Here is a 16,717-nt window from a genome sequence, read left to right as displayed (position 1 = left end):
TGTCAGACTCTGCAGCAGCACTGCTGGTGTGTTTGATGCAGCCAAGCTTGGCCAAGATAAGAAAATGCTTTAAGCCCTGCTTGGCCTGACTTTTGGAGAAAGACTGTGGTGGTTTCTTGTTCCTTGAGAAGCTCATCACACAGCATTGGACTCTGCCCTGTCTGAAATGGTTTGATTTTTCTGGAGGAGTTAAACCACACCTGGATCCCCTTGTAAGGCCTTCATTCCAATTCACCTCAGAAGTGAGTCCTGCAGTGAATGTTGTGCATTTTCTCTGCTCTCTCTGACTCTGCAATGTTAACTGCAATCAAGACCACATCTCTGGCTTGCAACAGATCCTAGCTATCCAACCAGAACAAAATCTAGATGTGTCCCACCAGCACCTTCTCTAAGGCTCTCTTTGTGTCCTTCTCTCTCCCATGCCAGCTTTTCCAGCCTCTCTCATAACAGGATGTGGCTGCTCCATCAGTTCCACCTCCCAGGAACGAGGCAGAGATGCAGAGAAGGCTGCAGCTTTTACATACAGGCAGCTCATCAGCTCCGTTTGCTGTCACTCACTGCTTCAATTTTTGTGCACGTGATTCTATTCACTGAACTCCCACTGAAACCTAAAAGAAAGGTTTTAGATGTGCCTAAACATCTACTCCCTTTATTCCTCTCAAAGACATTTCCTTCTCCTAGCAATTGATTTCCAGAGAAGCAGAGATTAAGGAGCTGTTTCTTACATGCTGGCAACAGTTTGAGTATCCTCTAGTGGCACGAAATGGGATTTCAGTCACTAAAACCTGGATGTCTGTAAGATCTCCCACCCTTCCCATGCCAGCAAATATCCTCCCTCCCCTGAATCTGCTTTGCTGTGCCCCTTAGCATCCCCCACAATTTCAAATTTGGAATAACTTCAGCTGTGGTAGCCACAAGAAAAGAAAAAAAGAGCCTTTTGGCACCAAGTATGTTAAGACACGAAGGCTCTGTGCTCTCTTGCTGTACACAAGCCTCAGCCACACTCATGTTTGAAACTTTTAACAAGAATGTTGGTGTTCAAACAGCCGTGTGAGCATGGGACCAAAGGCTTGTCACACATCATAACAAAGGCATCTGCTGCTGCTGCCACTGCAGGGAAAAGAAGCAGGGAAAAAAGGCAGCTCCACCAATGTCAGAGCAGGGCTTTCGTCACAGATTGACAAAATCACAGAATCAGCTAAGTTGGAAAAGACCTTGGAGAACATCAAGTTATGACCTAACACCACCTTATCAACTAAAGCATGGCACAAGTGCCACATCCAGCCTTTTTTTTAAAACATCTGGTCCACGGAGCCATCCCATCCTACACTGAGAAGAGGAGTAAAGACTTTGGTGTAAAAGAAGCAGAAGAGCATCTGCTGCCAAATCTCTACGCTACAGGCCTGTCTATAGGATGGCATCATAGCTAATAAGGAAAAAGAGCTGACAGTATAACAGCACTATCATTATTTTAATACATATCACCAAGGTTAACAGTAATTTAAAATTTCTGTGGTGTCATGTGATAGAATATTTCCAGTTTGGAAAAAAGAAAAAAGAATTTTTTAGTTTTCTTTCAGAGAAATTTCAAGTGGCATTGCTCTGCCATGAGAAACTTGGTGACAAATCATGGTGGCACAGCTCTTGGCCCTCTGCAGTTCTGTGCACTTCACATATGGGGAACATTCCTGCATTTCCTTGTCCACAGAGAGCTTTCAGTCATCCAAAAGCATCTGCTTTAGTGTTGGCAAAGCCAGCTCTGTAATAACCCAGGTTCCAGAGGCTGAGTGGAAAAGGATAACCTTTCTTTAGCTCTTTTTTTTGCGTCATCCTGTAACCTTTAAATTGGAACAGCACCTCTGCTATCAAATTCAACAGGAGATTGCATACCGTTTTTTTATGAGCCTCATTATCTGGGGAGTACATCTGCCATCAATTTTAAAGCCAGGAAAGATTGCTATGATCATGTATTGTACTTAGAAAAGGGAACAGTGGAATCTCAGCCTGCTGGCAAAGCAGCTCTGTAATGCAGATAGCACTTCTCCCACTGCTAGCCTTGCACCTTCCCTGTCCTCTAAACGTGCAGGTTAAAATCCACAAGTTAAAATCCACTCTTCTCTTTGTTAAAACTGGCTGGATGGCCAGGCCCAGGAAGTGGTGGTGGATGGAGTTACATCCAGGTGGTGGCCAGTACACCCAGAGGTGTTCTCCAGGGCTCAGTGTTGGAGCCAGCTCTCTTTAAATGACAACTTGGACAAGGGGATTGAGGGCTCACCCAGTCAGTCCATGGCAGCACCCAGCTGGGTGGGAGTGTGGATCTGCTGGAGGGCAGCAAGGCTCTGCACAGGGATCTGGGCAGGCTGGACCCATGGCCAGCCCAGTGCTCTGAGGGGCAACAAGGCCAAGGGCCCGGTCCTGCCTTGGGTCACAGCGAGCCCTGCAGCTCCAGGCTGGGGCACAGGGGCTGGAAAGCTGGGAAAGGCCCTGGGGGTGCTGGGGACAGCGGCTGGACATGAGCCCAGGTGTGCCCAGGGGGACAAGAGGCCAATGGCACCTGGGCTGTGCCAGCCATGGGGTGGCAGCAGGGCCAGGGCAGGGACTGTCCCCTGTGCTGGCACTGCTGGGGCCACCCCTCAGATCCTGGGGCACTGCTGGGAACCTCAGCACAAGAAAGACACCGAGGGGCTGGAGCGTGTCCAGGGAAGGGAACAGAGCTGGGGAAGGGGCTGGAGCAGCAGGAGGGGCTGAGGGAGCTGGGAAAGGGGCTCAGCCTGGAGAAAAGGAGGCTCAGGGGGAACCTTCTGGCTCTGCACAACTCCCTGACAGGAGGGGACAGCTGGGGGGGTCAGGTTCTGCTCCCAGGGAACAGGGACAGGATGAGAGGAAACAGCCTCAAGCTGGGCCAGGGGAGGTTCAGGTTGGACATCAGGAGGAATTTTGTCATGGAAAGGGTGCTCAGGCACTGGAAGGGGCTGCCCAGGGAGGAGGTGGAGTCTCCATCCGTGGAGGTGTTCAAGGAATGACTGGATGCGGCACTTGGTGCTCTGAGCGGGACGACACGGTGGTATTTGGTCACAGGTTGGACTCAGCGATTCAAAAGGTGTTTTCCAACCTGAATCATTCTGTTATTCAATGAATTCTATGATTCTAAGGTACCCTAATGGAATAACCTCGGCAGGCAAACACCCCACAGCTCGAAAATCTAGGGACTGTCCTAGAGGCAGAGTTTGTAGGGGCAAGTATTCAGACACCTGAAACAGCAGAGGGGGAAAAAAAAACCAAACCAAAAAAAACCCCAGGCATTGGAACAGCCGATTCCTGCATGGATCCCGCGCCCTCTGCTGGAGCGCTGTGCTCATCCCAGCCCAGCCAGGGCGGAGGGAACGGGATACAGGTGTGCCATGGGAAGCCCAGAGCTGGGAACAGCAGGGGCCAGTTAGGAGGGAGAAAGCTCAAGGGATGTAATGCAGTGTAAAGGCTGTTCATGAGGGAAAAAGGAAGCACTGCACAATAGGTGATGAGCGGGGGATCTTGCTCCTACAGGGTGCCAGAGCAGGATGGATGGTAAAAGGGATTTGGGGCTGTCTCAGCTCACTTCACAGCGAAGACTAGACCCCAAAATTTGGACACTACAGCAGAGTGGAATTTGGAATGTCAGGTTTACTAAAAATTTCATCAGAAATCTCTGGCATGCCTGAGAATGGTGCCAATCTTTTCTCCAAGCACAGGTCAAACCAGTGGTATGGATGAAGGGCACTGCCTGCACAGCTCAGGGAGGGCTCCACCTCCACCTGTGCTGCTCAACTCACGGCAGCCACTTTCCCAGGAAGTTCCATGGTCTCCTCTGACGTCCCAACAACAACATTGTGCAGCAGATGTAAGGCAAGCTATCCTTGCAAACTTCTCCAGGCCTCTGGCTTCAGGGATACTCAGAGGAGGAGCAGATCAGCAGGTGCTGGAATTGCCATCCCCACTTCTGGGGATGCACAGGGCAAAGGCAGCACTGAGACTCACTTTGCAGCACAGTGTATTTGTAACTCTGACACCTGCTGCTGCCTCCAGTCTGGAACTGCAGCTTGCTCAGGGGTGCATGGTATGGATAAAAAGTCCTGAGAGCTTTCTTCCCTCCTTCTGTGATGCCCAGGTTTGATTCTTACTTGGACATGTAAAGGGAAGTCAGAACTGTATTGGGTGTGCAGAGCAACCAGAAGACACAAAGTGAGCAGCTGCAGGAGGAAAACAGCACCTGGTTAATTTGGAAGAATCTACAGCTACACATCCCTATATAACAAGTTTAGGATAGGAAATGACTTCCTGAAATACAGTCTCAGAACATACTGGAAAGGGTGAATTTTTCTAATAATAAACAAGGAAATGATTCCCCTATGGCTATGCAAATCACTGCTCAGGAACTGGCCTGTGCTACGGGGAGCTGTTAATGGGCATAAAATCGATACCCAGGCAGTTTGTCTGCTCCACTCAAAGGCAAGCACAGCAGCCACACTGGCTTGGATTGGTCTGGGGTATGGAATGTCATTTCCCCCTTGGGAAAGAGAGTGTGCTGTGCAGACCTGATGGTGTCACCAAGAGCCTCAACACTTCACAGAAATTTGGCCAGGTCACAAAGAGAAATAAACACAGGGTTGTCACATTTCTCTGGTGAGAACTTCACCTCTTCCTTAATTCATGAGCTTCAGACTCTCACTCTTGTGACTGCTTGCTCCTTTTCCAGGAGTGGATGTCTGCTGCCTGCAATAAATTTAAAAATTAAGGATGAACTGTACACAGTGCAGCCAATGTCCACCAAGCTATGGTTCAAAACTCTTTAAGGGTCTGTGGGCATATTTTAAGAAGTCCATAAAGGTCACTAAGAAAACATAATCGGTTGTCAGCAAGCTGGTATTTACTGTTCTGCTATTCTCATCCCTAGCAACAGTATTTCGAGTATCTGCAAATAAAAGACTGGGAAACAGTTCTTTTACTCCATCAGAGCTTGGGAAAGGTCAGATCTAGATCTCTCCAAAGGGTCAAAGCTATATAACACCAGTTAATGCCATTTACTGTAGAAGCTGAAGTGATTTGTGTCTAGACATAAGTTTGCTGTTTCTGCCAATCTTCTGCATGAATATTAGTCTGAAGAACGACCACAAGCAGAAGCTCACTGTTTCCCATTTTTAACCATGCCAGGGTTTTCTCTTTTGATCCCATGACTGGACATTTCCCTCTAAAACCTTCTTACCTAACCAAAGAGACTCACCATTACCACTGTGCTTGTTTATCATGCCAAAGAAATCAGCGTTCTAAAGCAAAACCTTCCTTAGCAGAAATTATGGGGACTTTTATGAAGGACATTTTTTGTATTTATCAGGCATTCATTGATTCAATTCCTTGTTATACAATTAATTGCCCTCCTAGAGAAGTTAAATTTACCAGACCGCAGTATCTCAGATACACGTGTGGAAAATGTTTTAAAGAAGGTTACCACCTTTGCTACTCTGCAGACTTTAGGCAACAACGGAGGATTAAGTGAATGAAGTGCCTTAAGTAATTTCACTATTTCCCTTGAAAGTCATGAGTGAATATCAGTTCTGATGATCTGTCAGCAATTCAATCTGTCTGCAACACAGTTTCTGCCACAGTTATTTAATAGAAGAGATATTACTCTGTCTTTGATTTCATTTCTTCTAATTCAATGACTCTCCAAATTGTATACTCTCCTGGGATTGCTAATTCACTTCTAGGAAAATCATTTTAACAGACCAATTACGACAGCAAATACAAATGCTGTACTCAAAATTAATACATTTATAGTCCTCCCTGCTGCTCCTTCTTCCTGGCATTTTTTTATACCTGCATTGCCACAAATGCAGTTTAATACTCTGTGGACCTTATGGCAGATGCAGCTCAACTGGTCAGCCTTGCACAGCTTATGCCTTCATAATTCACCCTCTAAAGACCTTCTCCCAAACTTACCCTAAGCCTGATTGGTTAAAAAAAACACCTCTCTATCTTATCTGCAGTAAGTCAGACTGAAGAGGGTGTCACAGAATTTAACACCATGCAAGGGACTGTGAAAATGTAGGAGGACAGATTCCTGGGGCTCACAGATACAGCCCTGGAGTGCTCTCACCTTTTGCTGGGGCTCCCTAAATCCCAGGTTTCAGAAGGAAGCCATGAAATGAGTATTTACAAGAGTGGAGGTCAGGGCTGTGCTTGCAGCCTGGCCAGAAATGCCTTTATCTCCATCACCCATTTACAGTTCTGATGAGTGACCACCTGCAGCAGCCTGAGGCAGGTGAGATGACCACTCCTCCCTTCAGATCTTTGCTACCTGCTAGATAAAAAAGACATTTTCATAGGAATTTTTTTTTTAATAGAAGCATTTTGAGTTTTACTCAGTGAATACAAAAGGGAGAGAGGTGGTGGTGATAGGGAGATAAAGGGGTTTGCATCATTGTAACCCAAATCTGATTAATTTTTGGGGGGTGAAAAGATGATTTATGTGGTATTGCCTGGACATTATACATCCACCTGTCAAATGTTTTGGCAGTTGTAAGCAATCTCAATTCTACATGTGTTGCTACAGGTTTGGAGCACTGCTGCTGCAGGCTTGCAGTGATGGGGTCTGTAATGGTGGGATCCAAAACAGCTCCTCAGTGGCATTTGTGCCACTCTCTTTAAAGCAGTGTGGTTTGGGACAGCAATTTCCCTCAAGAAGGGGAGTCAAGAATCATCTGGGCTGCATGAAGAAGGGAAAGAGATGAAGTAAAGTAAGCAAGTGTGGCTTACTGAGAGAACAGAAGACTGTAAAACAAACAAAAGATGTGGATTAAATGTGCAAATGTGTCCAGGGCTCAAGGACTGAGGCAGAGAGGGCTTTGGGTGAGTGGCAGGAAGCAGACAAGCACAGGTACTCACCAGGAACAATGCTGCCACAGTGGCAGGGGAGAAGAAAAAAGAAAACAAATGTGAGTGGGAGCCATTGCCCTTCAGCAAGACACAGAGCCCTGCACCCAGTGGGAAAACAAGGCTTTTTCTTTGACTGTTGTCTCCTTGCCCTCTTCCAGCATGACTGTGAGGCAGACACAGGGATAAATGCCATGTACATGGGTTTACCTTTGTGACTTCTGAGTCCAGAAGCAAGCAAAAGCTGAGTGAGGAGTAACTTAGAGATTGCCATTGGGCATTCCCACATGCAGTGCCCACGATGGAGCAGGACAGATCTCACTGAGGTGGTAACATTCTGCAGAGTCCCCAAGCCCCCAAGCTGGCTCCGTTTCATCTTGGTATCCAACCAGACAGAATCTGTGATTTGGAAAAGCACCTTCATCAACACCTTTCCTTGAGCAAGGGCTGGAATGAACAGACACATCCCTCACCAGCACCACACTGATCTCCAGCCAGGAGATCACTTCAACCTGATGGCAGGCAGAGCTGTCACAGCACAGAGGGAGCATCCTTGCAGGACCAGCAGGGGGAAATGCCAAATTATCTTCACATCTTTCCCTGTGACAGGAGTTCAGTGCAGCACTGCAGCATTCACCTCTGAGGAAGGCTGCAAGGGCACATGGACTGTCCTAAAAAAGCTGCAAAGCCATATTAACTCCACATCAAACATTTCATACAAACACAGAAAAGTCCAAGAGGGCAACCAGCCATTTTGACATAAAAAAACCCCACACAACACTTTAAAAAATACTGATTTTATTCATGTCTAGCCTATTCAACAGTGGATCACACTGGTAGGAACAACCACAAATATCGAGTTACAAGGTTTCACCAGGTTCTCGCCTGTGCAATGCTGGATTTGAGTCAAGCACATATTATGGCACCAGCACTAATGACAATGATTGCTGTTCAAAGCTCACTTGAGTCCCATCTCCCTGGTGCACTTCCAAGCCCAATAACCTCATCTCCCACTGTGCAGAGAATTTATGTTCTCAAAGCCTGAGTGCAACAAACATCCTGGAACCCCTACTCCAGCAAAAAATTCCCTATGCCTCACATTCTTTATTTGAGAGGCTTCACGTTTTCAGTGAAACAAACAAACAAACAAAAAAATCCCCCACCATCAACAATTTCTCAGAAATGCTGGACCTGACATGAATAAATCAGGTCACCACATGATCTGGCCTGCAAATTCCAGCTGTTTTCCTTGGAATGATGCATCAGAGCAAGGTTTCACACCAAAAGCAAAGCAGCCCTGTCAATATCATCCCTGCTGATGGTGTGGGCACACAGCATGGCCCAAGGTTTCTGCCCCATGGATTTCCCCAGGATATTCACACTTTTCCAAAGGTAGCCTGTACCTACACTGACTCTGAAGACAACTGCCCTTGCAAGAAGGGTCCATGGCAGCTCTGGTCACTCATGGTCAGCCACCTGGCCTCGACACACAGATCAGGATAAAAGGGCTCAGAGGATTCCCACAGCTGGCCTGCCCTGAGAGACAGAGCAGGTCCCTTGGGATTGTGGAATGTGTTTTGCCTCCCAAGGACTGCAGGCTCACATCCGTGTCCAGGACTACTCAGAAGAGCTGCACCAGAAGCAACCTCCCTCTGGCAGCTCAGGGTTTCTCTAAGCCCAGTCCTACAAGCCTGTGGAAGCCACAGGTAGTCAGGAAGCTCCTCAGAGATCCAGACCCTCAGCCAGCAGCCACAAGGAGGTATTGCAGTCCCAGAGCTGCCAAATCAGAGTTGCCTCCTACCTCTTTTCCCCCACACGCTGACACTGAAAACTGCCAGACAGGCTAAAAGTCACTCAGGAAGATGTACAGGGTGTTACTGATAAAGAGTTCTAGAAAAGTTGGATGCCCAGCATCCATCAAACGATCTTCTGAAAGTCCCAACTCTCACATTTAACTCCATTCTTCCTCTCAGGCTCTCCCGTTCTAGAATCAATCCTTCCTACCCGCCCTCCCACTCTCCTGTGCAGAGAGCTGGCAACACACACAGGCTGGATCCACACGTGGTCACGGAAATTTGGCTGCATGGCTGACCTTTGCTGCTGCCAAAGGGAGGGAATTCCAGACCAGAGCACCTCACTCTGCCCTTCACTTTTCAGAGCTAATTGGGTTTTTCTATCACTTTCAGCATGGCACAGCATGGACTTGTGGAGCTTGAAAAGCAGAAGAGGTTTTTATCACAATGGTACAGCGGGAGAAGACTTCAGAGCATTTTCTGGGAGCACTGTGTACAATTATATTACAATTGCAGAATTGTCTGGCTCTTGTGTCTCCTAAGTCACACAATAGACTACAAACTGTGCTATTTCAGTGAAATTCTCTACGACCACTGAAAATAAGTCACTAACTCTGTTAGAGCAGGCATGGACTCACGTGTTCACAACTGACTGTACAGATGCTAAAGCTTTGCAGGTAAATGAGAAACACCTCTGGTTTGTGCCCATCCCTCAGGTAGCAGATATTTTGCATGAACAGGATGATTACTACTTGTAGAGCTATATGAAACATCTACCTTTTTATCTGAGTTATGAAAGCACAGCTTTGAAAAGCACAGTAATCCAAGGCCAAGAAGACAGGCAGACAAATGGACAGACTTCAGCCACTTGTTTGATTTTCTTAGAGAGAGCTCCTTGCTCTTTTAAGGGCTGACCTTATGCATTTGCCAGGTCTGGATGCTCCACTTGAAAAAAAGGCTTGAATGGAAGTTTCAACAGCAGGCTCTTCTGGAGGTGTCGTGTGTCAATCTCCAGCTTCCCACAGGACTCGGTGCTTGTCTGGGGCTTTTGAGGAACAGCTCATAAATCGCTGCTATTTGGCCACTGGCAGTGGAATCCTGCTTTATTTAGTTTTCCCAGAAACAAGAGGCATTGGAATCTTGTAGGGGATTCTCCCTGCTTCCTTCCTCCAGTCCCTGTTCACATTTAGTTTCAATTTCCTGGAACTAAGAGTGTTGACCTCTTTAAAAGCAACAGCAACAAGGAAACCACAGAGCAAAGAAAACAGTCTCCTGACCAAAAAGGCTGTATCCCCTGCATAGAGAGAAACTCCACCAACTCTACAGGAAAAAGATTCAAAAGCCTCTTTTGCAGTGTCCTGACACGGCAGCCTTGAAGCATTCACAATCCAGCCTGGCAAGGAAAAAAAAGTATTGTGTTAAAAAAAATATACAAGAAAAAGATGTTATTCTACACAGATCACAGTAAAGCCACAACAACCTAAGGGTTCATTTCATCCAGAGAATATTTGAAGGGGCTGAATTTGAAATCTGTTGTCAATTGCAGCTGGCTAAAATGGAAAATTTTATTACATTTCTTTGCTTATCTTGATGCCTACTGGGATTGGCTTTGGGGCCAATTTTTCTTTGCAGCTCCTGGGAATTACACACCTGTCTTCTTGCATGAGATGAAATATGTTTATTAGATGGTTACAAAGTTTGTTAGGATGCATTGCAATGTCATACTCTTCAAGGACAGAGACACAAGGTCTTAATTCTTACTGTAACTGGGACTTTTGGAATTCCCAGAGCCATTTTCATGGCATCTAATTTTAGGTCCTTTAAAGACAGATCTGTAATGACAATTTGGCTTATAGCCCCTCCCTCTGTGCCAGAGGCAGGAAAATTTATCAAACCAAATAAGGAAATTAAAAATTTATATTTTATTTTTAAATTAGATCTGAAACAATTTATGAGACAGCAGAACAAAAGAAGTTGGATCGGCAAGATTTAGGGACTTCACCATTGTCACACTTTTGTGTAGACCATTCCAGCTGCATCTGTGCTGGTGACTCATGAAACCTAAAGGGCTCTTAATAAGTTATTAAAAGTATCAGCAGTCTTCCACAACAAAAGAAGGAGAAAGAAAACATGACTGGAATAAATGAAGAACTGCAGCCCACAGAAAAGGCTTGCACTGGAGAAGTTCCTGGAGGACTGATTCCCATGGGAGGGACCCCACACTGGACCAGAGGAAGAGTGTGAGGAGTCTTTAATGATATTTTCCCTGTGGAGCTGAGGATGGAGAGTGGGGGCTTTGGGGGGCACCTGGCACCCAGCCAGGGTTAACCCACCACAGGTACATGGATAGGATATGATCTTAAATCCAACATTTCGGGACTCCCGAGTGCTAAACAAAACTCTCAGGTCCAGACTTAATTGGAACAGGGTTAGTAATGAGCTTAAAGAAGTTCAGCTTGTGCCTGCCGAAATGCTGAGCAGCTCAAGCCTTGCACTGCAAGGGGTTTGCACTGTTTATGTTTCTACACAGCATTTTCTAGCACAGTTCCCTTTCCCACTCAGTGCAGGGGTTTGAAAGCAGCTTATTCCACTATGAAAATCATACACTTTCCAGTCCTCGAGCTCCTACAGCTCCTGCTACTGCTTGGCAATGACTCAAGTAGCCAGAAAAAGAAAAAGAACAGGCTGTAAAAAGTGTGGCAGTGAGAAAGCCCTGGGTCACAGGGTTGTTTGTCACATTGCCAAAGCCCAAAGGAGGAGAAAGAAGTGGGAGAAATATCAGAGGTGGGAGAAGCCTACGAAGTGAACAAGATTTGTCAAGAGCTCTGCCTAGGTTCTGAAAGGAGAAAATGTCAGCAGCACAAAAATATATAAATATGCATATAAATATGCATATAAATATGCATATAAATATGCATATAAATATAAATATAAATATAAATATAAATATAAATATAAATATAAATATATATGTAAATATGTAAATATTGACCAACACATTTGTATCTGCTCTTCAAAAAGTTTTCTAAGACAAATAAAAGCCAGGTCTACCAACAAGATGCACAACTTGCTTGCTTTGAGTTGACCACAGTTGTGAGCAATCTCTGCTTTCCAGGCTAAATATGTGCTGATCTTCAAAACAAAATTCCCTCAGCGAGTTTTCTTTCATGCCAAGTTTTTTCCCGTGGATTTATATGTTGGAGAAGAGACTTTTCACTCCAGGGATTACAGAGGATGAACAAATTGAGATGCTGAGGCCAGCTCACAGTTTTCGAGAGATGCAGAGCATCAATAATTGAATCCTTGTGATTGTTTGGAGCTCGGTAAGGCAGAGACCCCATCAGACAATTCAGAGGCAGAAAAATATATCTGCAGCAGCTGCATGAATTGAACCTATCCAAATTCCTGAATTTCCCAGCAGAGTGAGCAATCACAGTGGTGGTTTGGTCTGATTCTAGTTTTACTTTTACACTTGGGAGTATGACATGGATTTTCCCTACAGGTAGTAGAGATGTTCCACTGGGAAAGAGGAGAGGATGAGACTCTAAATAGTCAATATTTGATGTCTAGGATCTCCTTTTATCCATTGTGTATATTAAAAATCAAAAAATGTTTAGAAATTGTAAAACATACTTCTTTCTGACCTGCAGGGAGAAGATTGCTGCTCCTTTATGGTTTGTAAATTCATTTAGGAAAACTCTCTGCAGCAAACATGACTCCTCTTGAAATGCTGCATGTTTAAGGTGTGTAATGTTACTTCCCTGTCCAAAGCAATGGTTGTGCAAAAGAAATGGTCCCAGTAAATAAAAAGGTAATAAATTTTATAAACAGGTTTCTGAGTTTAGCATGAAAAATTTTCTTGAATTACCTGTAAATTGAAAATCCCAAATCCAAACTTCTCTGGACAACCTTTCATCAGGTGTTCTAAAACAAAGCGTCTGCAGGGATCAAGCACTGCAGCCTTAAGCAGATCTCTGCAAACAGCTTGGAAAGTATAACTGAGCTGTTTTATTCAGTTACAGCAGAACAAACAATCATTCAACACTGCAAATATTGGGAAAAACCCAACCAGTGGTGGCCAGCAAACCTCACATTCTAAATCTGTCCACTAAGCCAGGGTTTAGCCAGCACAGCAGAGAGAGACTGGCATGAAACCATCCTATATCCAAATTTATGACAGTGCTGAAAAGCACCATCAAAACAATGATTACTTTCACTCACACAGAGAAAGCAACAGGAAAGGTTTGGACTGGGCCAGAAGAGTGGCAGGTGGACCAAAGAAGATTTTTCTATCTCTGTAACTCTATAAATACAAAAGCAATAAAGCACATTAAAGGAATGTGCATGAAGGTGAATGTGAAGCATAAGAGAAACAAAATACCAAAGTACTCCTTGCCTATGACTTACTCATTACTCAGTTATTGCTTAGTTACTTTTAAATACTATTTAAAGTACAAAACTAAACCAAGAATTTCCCACGTGGTGAATGACATTGGATGCTCAGCTTGAAGTCTAGAGGGGCTGAGTTCCAGAAAGCAGAATGCAGGTCTTGTACAGAAACAAAACCCACTACACTGCTATCATTTTCTACAAGGTGGGTCTCATTTATGTGTAAATAGTTGCTGGGGGTCAATTTTGGACACCCATTTCTCTACCTTTCATTGTCCTTAATTTTGAGAGCCTGATACTGATGCCTCGATTCATAATAAATAATTCAACACTCCTCAGTGAAGTTTTCTGAGACCAGAGACATGAAAAATTGGACTGTGCTCTGGAATGGGATCTAAACTCACCTGGGCAACTTTTCAACCCCATTTCAGACATGTTCTACATTTATGAATTGAAAACATGGAATAACATTCATGTTTAAAACCAAACTGCTGCCTCCTGCTACCATGCAAGGTCTTGGAATCCCCCTCAATGGTGAGAGATGCAATCCCATTCAGACTATACATGCAAGGAAGAAGATCTACAGACAGAAGCAACTTCTAGTGAGTTAACTGAGAATAATTTCAGGCTTTGAATGTCCCTGAATATGGCAAAAATGTAGGGAAAGTTACTTCAAGTGGATGTAACTCCACTGAAGCAAATTTTACTCACTTTCATTAGGACAGACCCCTGTGGCAGGCAGGCTATCACACTGTGCAGAGGTAAGGGAGAGGTGATTAAGCAGACCAGCTCCAATGTGTTTATAGTGCTCATCTTAAAGCAGAGAAGCAGAAAAGAGCAGCAGGATCGTGAAGTGAGCAGCTCTGTTCCTAACGAGAGGATGAACTCCTTCCAGTGTTTCTCTGTAGCAAAGGACACAACAAATCAGCTGGCATTACTAAGTGGAAAGATCCAGCACAGCCTCATGTGAGATTGGTTGTTTTAGTTTAACTGAGCAAATCAAAATACTCAAGGAAATTCCCAACACTGCAGCATCCTTCCTCAAATTAAACCCCCAGTTTAACCCCACACAGTGCTGGCCATATGCAGCTCACACTTCTCTCCCTGGGAGCCATCTGGGATTCCCTTGAGGAATCCTGACTTTCCAGCACATGTTGTGTTTCATTCTGACATTAAAAGGACATTGTTGGGTTTAATGACATTGTGCAAAGGCTATACTGGCTTGCTCCAGAAAATGCACCATGTGGCAGGTCCCACATCCATTCCCTAAATCCAACCCAAGGCTAAGTGCTTGTCTTCAGCTGCCACCAAAGCAGCTCCTTCAAAGCTAACTCTGGAGACAAAAAAACACAGAAAATCTCGGATTTCTCTACATAAAAGGAAATGGATTAATAAATGCTGAGGCAGACAGTGCTGTCCATGAGAGCAGAGCCTCGTGGCTGGGCTGGTTTTAGCTGGGACAGAACTAATTTCCTTCACAGGGGCTGCATTTTGGGTTTGTGCTGAACACGGGGCTGATAATTCAGGGATGGTTTTGGTTGTGCTGGACACAGACCAAATTGGTTTTCCTACTGCCACACTGGCAGGGGGCTGGGGCTGCATGGCAGGAGACACAGCTGGGACAGGAGACCCCAAGTGATCAAAGGGACATTCCAGACCTTACAGCATCACCATCAGTGTATAAATGGGGGGAAGAAGATGGAAAGGGATGGATGTTCAGGGTGATGGTTTTTGCCTTCCCATGCCACCCTTAAGTGTGATGGGACCCTGCTCTCCTGAAGAGGGCTGAGCCTTGGCAAGCAGGGAATTAATTCCTTTTTTATACCAACCCAGGGGTTATCCAGGTTTTACCCTTCCCATTCTTTCCCGTATCCTGCTGATGGGAGCGAGGGAGCACCCGTGCAGGTGTCCCTTGTCTCATTCCTCGCTGGCCCACAGGATGGCACTGCGACATCCCACAAACTCCTCCTGGGCTCTCGGGGCCGCTTCCTGATGGCAACAAACAGGATTTTTCCCAAACTCAGACTTTTCCCCCACTGCAATTCAAATTTCCTTTGAATTTTCGGCTTTTCCGAATTCAGTAGAATACCACAGAATCTCCCATGCTGGTGCATGTCTTTGCCCAGAAAGATCACCCCTCTTTCTGTGGGCATTTTGCTGGAACAAACATCAGTGATTTTCGCCCCCCAAAAAGGGTCCACTGGAAGCTACACACCAACCCTCCAGAAAAAATGACAGGTTTTGCTGCTGAGAAATTGTATTCAGTAATCTCTGAGATTAATTAATAACAAGGAAGGGTCTGGAGAGTCAGTCCTGGGAAGAGCACCTGAGGGAGCTGGGAAAGGGGCTCAGCCTGGAGAAAAGGAGACTCAGGGGGAACCTTCTGGCTCTGCACAACTCCCTGACAGGAGGGGACAGCTGGGGGGAACAAGGGAAGATGAGAAGAAATGGCCTCAAGGTGTGCCAGGGGAGGTTCAGCTTGGACATCAGGAGGAATTTCCTCATGGAAAGAGTGGTCAAGCATTGGAAGGGGCTGTCCAGGGAGGGGGTGGGATCTCCATCCCTAGAGAATGACTGGACGTGGCACTCAGTGCCATGGTCTGGGGACAAGGTGGGGATCAGACAGCTGGACTTGATGACCTTGGGGATCTTTCCCAACATTAATTACTCTCTGATTCTATGACCATCTATTGTTTCCAACACTCTTCAAAGTACTGTACAAAACCAAATTTACTTTGCAATCTTGCTATTTACCACACCACCGTTTGCATTTTACTTAAGATCACTGCAGAACTCTCACAGTTTGGGGAGCCTACAGCTTTCCACCACACCTTCACATGCACAAACACACCTGGCACATCAGCTCTTGTTCAACTGGTGCAGCACCCACACAGTTTCCCAGTCCTTTCCCATTTATGAGTCAAACATGCAGCCAAACTACAGATATTCAAATTTGGGCTGTGCAGATTGCAAAGCCTTCATGTCAGTGCTGGAGGAGCCCATGACACAAGGTTTAGGTTTTTCCCTTGGCTCACAAATATCCCTTCAAGAGCAATATTTTGGGAGAACTACAGAGTCAATGACTTTAAATTCAACAAGACACACTTGTCCTTATTAAAATTTTTAGAAAGGACCACAGAGGTTTTCGGCTTAAAGTGGCTGAGAAGATGAAGCAACTAGAGTTCTACTCAACTTGAATCCAACCTTATCAGCTTTAACCTCATTGCTAGCCCTCATTAAATCCTCATCTCTCTTGTCTTCACTGCTGTTTTAAATGCCTTTTTGAAATATCCCAAGGGAACCAGCACACAAAATCCCACCAAAACAAACCCTGAACCTGTCTTTCTCTTCCTTCTTCTTCCCCCACTTTATATACTGAGCCACAAGGTCTGGAACATCCCTCTGCAGCAGAGGCAAAGGCAGCAGTTGCTAAGGACAACAGCCTGCTGGGGACAGCAAAACAGCCATGGTCCTGCTGCCTGCTTCCAGCCCAGCCCTGGGAAGCCAGGATGGCAGCTGCTGCTGAGAAATGTAGGAAAGGGGCTTAGGGACAAGGAAATTCCTGCCATGATTGTGGCAGTGGCCACAGTCATCTCCACTCCTTACCTCTCCCCTCATCCCAAGGGTCT

The 16,717-nt window shown here is 45.5% G+C and overlaps 1 protein-coding gene across 11 annotated transcripts in view; it reads right to left on the bottom strand.

The window, feature by feature from the left end:
• LOC106855944 (potassium voltage-gated channel subfamily A member 6-like) overlaps nt 1-16,717 on the bottom strand; it is a 74,778-nt gene that overhangs the window by 42,597 nt on the left and 15,464 nt on the right. For 4 of the 11 annotated variants that reach the window (XM_088164803.1, XM_088164804.1, XM_088164807.1 and 1 more), the window contains 2 exons: nt 13,800-13,990; nt 7,688-10,092 (listed from right to left, as the gene is read on the bottom strand). The exons of 4 other annotated variants lie outside the window; for them this stretch is intronic. The gene's annotated coding sequence lies outside the window, so the exon portion shown is untranslated. Of the gene's footprint in view, nt 1-7,687; nt 10,093-12,343; nt 12,461-12,567; nt 12,684-13,799; nt 13,991-16,717 lie in introns of those variants that run through there. 3 more of the 11 variants (XM_088164805.1, XM_088164806.1, XM_088164808.1) reach the window with 3 other exon arrangements.

Source organism: Sturnus vulgaris, chromosome 5 (genome assembly GCF_052056855.1).
Source record: "Sturnus vulgaris isolate bStuVul1 chromosome 5, bStuVul1.hap1, whole genome shotgun sequence".
Lineage (NCBI taxonomy): Eukaryota > Metazoa > Chordata > Aves > Passeriformes > Sturnidae > Sturnus > Sturnus vulgaris.
The sequence above is the reverse complement of the archived record's forward strand: the minus strand, read 5'-3'. Positions and strand labels throughout refer to the sequence as shown.